We start from the raw sequence: 6,515 nt of genomic DNA on the forward strand, positions 1-6,515 counted from the left end.
ACTCACACACACACTCGCACACACACACTCACACATGCACACACACTCACACACACATTTGCACACTCGCATACACACACACTCACACACACACTCGCACACACACACTCACTCACACACTCACACACACATACACACACACTCACACATGCACACACACTCACACACGCACACACACTCACTCACACACTCACACACACACTCACTCACACACACACACACTCACACACACACATGCACACACACACACACACTCACACACACACACACCCTCTGCCCTCCTCCCGAGCCGCTCAGGGATCCCCGTTACCCACCTGGCAGGGATTCCTGGAATCCCTCTCCCCTTTGGGAAGTCAGAGCCCTTCTGGGGGTGGCTTTTCCCGGAACCTCTGTCTGGGGCCTGGACAAAGGAGGCCCCGGCCTGACGGCCTGAGAGAAGGACCGTTTGGGGAGCAGACAGGAGGCCGGCTGTGGTGTCTGGAGCCTGTCCCTGACCAGAGGGCTGCCCTCCCGGGGCCGTCTCTGGAGGAAGCTGCCCTAGACCAGAAGCTCTCGGCCTTTTCCTCACCACGACCCCTCGGGCAGTTTGTGAAGTCTGAGGAGCCCTTCTCACATACTTAATTACTTAAAATAAAATGCGCGGGATTACAGAGCCCCGAGTCCTGCTGAAAGGCAGTTATCCAAGCAGGTATTTCTGGGCCGAGCCCGCGGGCCCTGCATGACCGAGCCCGCCTGGCGGGTCAGCACATCGAAGGCCCTGAGCCCGGCTCTGGGGGGACAGAGCCTGGGGGTGCCTCGGGCCCCAGAAGGTCCCACCTTTGCCGAGACTCTCAGGACCCAGGAGGGTCACCCACGGAGCGGTGACATCACGGCCCGGAGGGCAAGTTTGCGGGGACGGCTCCGGACTGAGGAGCTTGGTCATCGGTGCCGGCCAAGAACCAGCTCAGGGTCTCCCTGGGTCCGCCCAGGGCCGGGTCAGAGACGGGAAGGAAGAGCGCGGGGGACACATTTCTGAAAAGCAGGAGGAGGGGGGCAGCCCTGACCCGGCCGGGCCCGGCCCTCACTGCGAGACCAGGTCGGCCCCTCGCTCCCAGGAGCACAGACTCAGACAGGCGGCCTGTGCGCACCGGAAACTGCCTCGCGAATGTTTCCCAGCCTCCCCCACCCGCGGCAGCCGGCTCCTCAGAAAGGAAGCGAGGGCTTCCTCACCACCTGCCCCAGGACCTCTCCTGGATGCCGGGACCCAGGGGAGACGCGGGAAGGCTCGCAACAGCTGAGCCCTCGGCCGGAAAAAATCAAAGGGCCCTCACAGAACGGGCTGCCTTCCTCCGTCGGCCACTCGCCGCTCCCCGACACCGGCTGGGGAAGCTAGGAAGGAAATGCTCCTAGAGCCGGTCTGGAGCCGGGCGGCCTTGTGGGCTGGCGGGCTCTCTCTGCAAGGCCATGGTAAAAAAAGCCTGAACTCTCAGTCCGCTCACGTCCGTCTCTCTCGTCCCCCAGCACTGCGGCCTTCTCCCCTCATCTCAGGCTGGGGTCTCACCTACAGGAAAAGAACCTCGGCGTTTAATCAGAGCCGAGCAGCGCGCCCTCCGTCTCCTCGTCCGTGAAATAAAAGGGTCTGGTTCTGGGCTGAACAAGCCTAGCACATACAACAGCACCAGGAACGCCACAGGTGCTAAATAAATGCTTGCTGGCTGTTTGCCGCTAAACAGTTTACAGGACAGCATCACCGCCTAATTGGTGACGACTGATGGCTCCGAAATTCAACCAAGTAAAACGTTTCGCCCGCTCTGAGTGTGCAGCAATACAGACCATCCTGATTTCGGAAGTGGTCCCTGCTCCTCCCCAGGGACAACTCTTTGGGAAAGGAGTGAAAGGATGATGATCACAGCCAATAATTTATCAAAGCACCTACTATGTGCCAGGCCTTGTGTGAAGTGCTGGGGTTACAAAGAAAGGAACGAAAGGATTATGACCATAAATCATAGAATGTTAGTCTGCAGATAATTTGTCAAAGCACCTACTATGTGCCAGGCCTTGTGTGAAATGCTGGGGTTACAAAGAAAGGAAGGAAAGGATTATGACCATAAATCATAGAATGTTAGTCTGCAGATAATTTATCAAAGCACCTACTATATGCCAGGCCTTGTGTGAAGTGCTGGGGTTACAAAGAAAGGAACGAAAGGATTATGACCATAAATTATAGAATGTTAGTCTGCCGATAATTTGTCAAAGCACCTACTACGTGCCAGGCCTTGTGTGAAGTGCTGGGGTTACAAAGAAAGGAACGAAAGGATTATGACCATAAATCATAGAATGTTAGTCTGCAGATAATTTGTCAAAGCACCTACTATGTGCCAGGCACCGTGTGAATTGGGGTAACAAAGAAGAGCAAAGGACAGTCCTGCCTTCATCAAGCTCCCATGGAGCTAATGTTGAAGCTGGAAGGCTCCTCTTAACCTTTTTTAAACTTGAAACTTAAACAGGGCTTCTTAAACTTTTTTCACTCACAACCCCTTTATGCTCAAGAAATTTTTACTTGATCCCGGGCACACAGGCGAATAAAATAGGTGTCCAAGGCAAACATTTCCCGATGAGAAGTCATCGTTTCACAACCTCTATGCTCATTTACAAGACCCCATTTGGGGTTGGGAACTAGTTTGAGAAGCCGGGGTCCAATTCCATCATTTTCCTGATGGGAAAAAGGCAGCCCCACAGAAGGGGCAGCTAGCTAGGAAGTGGCAAAGCAAAAAACCATGGGCTCTTGCCCAACATCCCACAATCCCCAGCTAGAGGATTAAGAAAATGAAGATACAGTTGCTAGGTTGAAAGAGAATTCCAAGGTCAAAAGTCACAGAGTAAATGTCAGCATCTGGGCCCCCAGGGACCAAGGAAGGAAGGAAGGAGCCACTCGCTTCCCAGAGGGGTCCAACTGAGAGCAAAGTCCGTAAGAATTTAGGATTTCCTTCCGAGCCCCTCCCCCCGACAGAATGCAAACTCCTTGGGCTCTTTGACTCTTATCTTGGCATTCCCAGGGCCTGGTACAAGGTAGGTGCCTAATAAATGACCCAGGAGAGCGGCGGGGAGCCTTGAGTATCAGAGAATCGTTCAGACTTTGGAGCTTAGGGAGAAGATAGATTTTCCCGAGGGAGAAAGCAAGAGCCTGAATTCTGGACTTGCTCAAACATCCAGTCACCTATGATTAGGGTTTGACAGCAGGAAAACGCCATAAAAGAAATCCAATCGGTCCCTCTTCTTTTAAAGAAGGGGAAATTGAGGCATTTGATAGGGCTTGACGAAGATATTAAGCCCACCAGTGACTGCCAGCCCCCCGTAAGCTGGGGGCTGAGCTGAGGAAAGGCAGCTCACTAGAGCGGTCCACACCCGGTGGTCTGGCCATGTCGTAGCTCTCAGGTTGCTGCCCCCGGCAGGCCCCCAAATCCCAGAGCCTGGGCTTCCCGAAGGGCAAAGTCAGCTTCAAGTCTGGCCGGAGGGAACCCCCAGAACAGGAAGGCAACCCCGACGGATTGTGACCCAGGCAAGTGAGCAAAGTCTGCTGGAGAAAACTTCTAAGCACCTAATGAAACAGCTCCCACTGCTACTGGGCTCCCAACCCGCCGCTGACAACATAAGGCTAGGAACGCTTCCAAGTGTACAGGTTTAAAAACTACAACAACAGAGTGAGGAAGGTCTGAGTTCAAATCCAGCCAAAGACACTGACTCGCTGAGGGACTAACCTCACTTTGTTGGAGTCTCCATATCTGCAAAATGGGAGTGATGATAGCAAACTACTGTGTCGGGTGCAAATCTTAAAGCGATAAACAAATGTCAGCTATTACTATTCTTATAAAAGAGAAACTGAGACTCAGGGACGGGAAATAGCTTTCCCAAAAGGGAAGAGAGAGCCAAAAGTCCAAGTCTTCTGACCCCACTGCCTTCTGCCTTCTACCCCATCGGTACCACAGGAGAGCCAGAGCAGAGAGGATGCTCAGCAACTGGACAAGGACTGGCCTCCTCCTCCTCTTCCTCTTCCTCCTCCTCCTCCTCCTCTTCCCCCTCCTCCTTTTCCTCCTCCTCATTCCTGGTCTGGATTCTTCCCTCTGGATCTCAGGCCACAATCCTTCTTTCCAGGTCCTCCACCATTCCCCTTTGGCAGGGAGTACCACAAGCCATCTTAGAATGGTGGAGTTGGGAGAGAAGAGACAGGAAAAGGTGCTGAAAAGAATAAGTAGGGGCTGAAATCTGGGCGTGGCTCCTTAGTACCTGATCCCCCATTTCTCCATCTCAGCTCCCCAAGCATAAAATGCAGGGGTGTGTGTGTGACAAAGCGATTCCATGAAAGCTCCCCCACCCCGGGCAGCTAGGGGGCAACAAGGGGAGAAAGCTCAGGGCTCGGAGTCGAGAAGAGACCAAATCCGGCCCCTTATAGTTATTAGTGGCTGGGTTTCTTGCCTCATCTGTAAAATGAGCGACCTCCAAGGCCTAAATCTCGGATCCTCTCATCCCCGAGCCCGGACAAGCCGGGCGTCGGAGGGAATAGCAAATGCCCTGGTCTCCGTGACGTCTTTTGGAGTCCCTTGTGGCGGGGAGGACGAAGTCTTAGCTTCCAGAGGAAAGCACTCCAACTTCTTCCATCTCACTGTGGGAAGGGAACAAACTGGAAAGACAGAGCGCCTGCCATCATGGAAAAGAGATGCAGGCTGGGACAAACAGGACTGAGACCAGGTTAACTTTAATATGTATCCAAAGGGAGAAGCCCTATGGAGCAGTCAAGCTTTGTCTGGCCCTTTTATATGGAAATGTTCCTGTTGATGATTTTCTAGTTCCTAAAAGCTTTTTTTTCTTCTTAAAGGAAGAAGATCTAGGCTTGGAGCCAGAATCCTGGTGCTACAACTAGTGGCAAATAACTTTTCTGGCCTTTTCTGGCCTCAGTTTCCTCCCCTGTAAAAGGGAAGATTTGAACTAGAGGCTTCCAGAGGTCATTCCAGCACGGTAGCCTGTGATTTCTCTCCCTTGGTCCTAGGAGGATTTCTAGTTCATCCAAAGTCAGTCTGTGCTGTTCCTGGCCCAGAAGAAGAGCTGAACGGATTTCCTGGGTCACCTAGTCTGAGCTCTGGCTCCACAGGAACCCCATTTTACAATATCCTGATCAACTGGCCTCTTCAGGAAACCCAACAAGAATGGGGAAACTACTGCCTGGCAGGAGGGTTACTTGGGGCTAGCTCTTCAACTCCCCAAATCCTGATCTCAAAACAAAATCTGCCTCTTGTATTTCCTCTACCCACAGCCCACTCCCACACCCCAGTGCTCCCAGGTCTTCCTTCCAGAGCCAAGTGGGACAAGACCAATCTCTCCAGCCCCCCGCCCCCCAAGTCTGCTGTAAGCCGAATCCCCTACTTTCCTTCCATGGATCATCACACTGCAAAAGAAAAAGCAGGGAGAGTGCAGAAATAATGGGAGCACGGAATTTAGAGCTGGAAGAGACCCCAGGGCGCAACTCAAAGTCACACAGAGGGCCAAGTTTTAGAGTAGAAGCCGAGCCCCTCCCCCTTCCCAGTCCACATTGGGGGAGGCGTTCTGCTGCAATAAAATGGGGAAATTGAGGCTGGGGGGAAATAGGAACTGGCTAGTGCAGAGGCGTTCCCCTACAGTAAAATGGGGAAACTGAGGTTGGAGGGGAAGGAGCTGGCTAGTGCAGAGGCGTTCTACTACAGTAAAATGGGGAAACTGAGGTTGGAGGGGAACAGGCGCCGCCGAGCAGGGAACGCACTCTCTTCACTCTTCTTCACTCGAGGCACCTGGGACGCCCCCGCCGGGGAGGAGTTGGGGGAGGGGCGCAGAGAGATCCGAGCTAGGCTTCCTACCTGCCTCTCGGCGACCCCAGGGCACATGGGCTCCGCTCCGGGCGGCACGCAGCTCCTCCTGGACAGACGGCTGGAAGGTCGGACGGCGGGACGCACGGCCGGGCGCAATCTCGCCCCCTCGGGCCTCCCCCGCTCGGAGTTAGCAGCGGCCGCTCGGCCCGGGTGGCCCCCTCACGCTGCCGGCCCTTGCCCACTTTCCGGGGCCCTCCATGAGGCGGCGGCTGGCGGGCCGGGGCCCGGAGCGGGGCGCGGGGGCTCGGAGCGGGCGCAGGGCTCGGAGCGGGGCTCGGAGCGGAGCTCGGAGCGGGACTCGGAGCGGAGCGGGGCGCACGCCGCTTCGGGAGCTGCTCCCCGGCTGCGGGCGCCGCGGCTGCCTCTAGGCTCGGCCGGAGCAGGCAGGGGACGATCGGCGGCGGCGGCGGCTCCTCCGGAGCGCGGGCTGCGCGCAGCAGAGACAGGCGGGCAGAGCTCGGGCAGGCAGGAGGGCAGACGGGCGGACGGGCGGGGATGTGGGGGGCGGGCGGACTCTCGCTGCAGCCGCCGGCCTCTCCTGCCAATCACACCCTCCTGCCCGCCCGGGGACTCCGAGAGCGGAGGGAGGGGTCAGTCCTCGGGCACCTCCAGTGCGCTCGGAGGGGAGACGGAGAGGAG

At 55.8% G+C, this 6,515-nt stretch overlaps 1 protein-coding gene across 1 annotated transcript in view; it reads right to left on the reverse strand.

The window, feature by feature from the left end:
* Positions 1 to 5,986, reverse strand: part of PALD1 (phosphatase domain containing paladin 1) — a 73,203-nt gene extending 67,217 nt beyond the window's left edge. The window contains exon 1 of the mRNA XM_051982528.1: positions 5,865 to 5,986. The gene's annotated coding sequence lies outside the window, so the exon portion shown is untranslated. The remainder of the gene's footprint in view (positions 1 to 5,864) is intronic.
* Between the last annotated feature and the right edge of the window lie 529 nt (positions 5,987 to 6,515).

Source organism: Antechinus flavipes, chromosome 2 (assembly GCF_016432865.1).
Source record: "Antechinus flavipes isolate AdamAnt ecotype Samford, QLD, Australia chromosome 2, AdamAnt_v2, whole genome shotgun sequence".
Classification (NCBI taxonomy): Eukaryota; Metazoa; Chordata; class Mammalia; order Dasyuromorphia; family Dasyuridae; genus Antechinus; species Antechinus flavipes.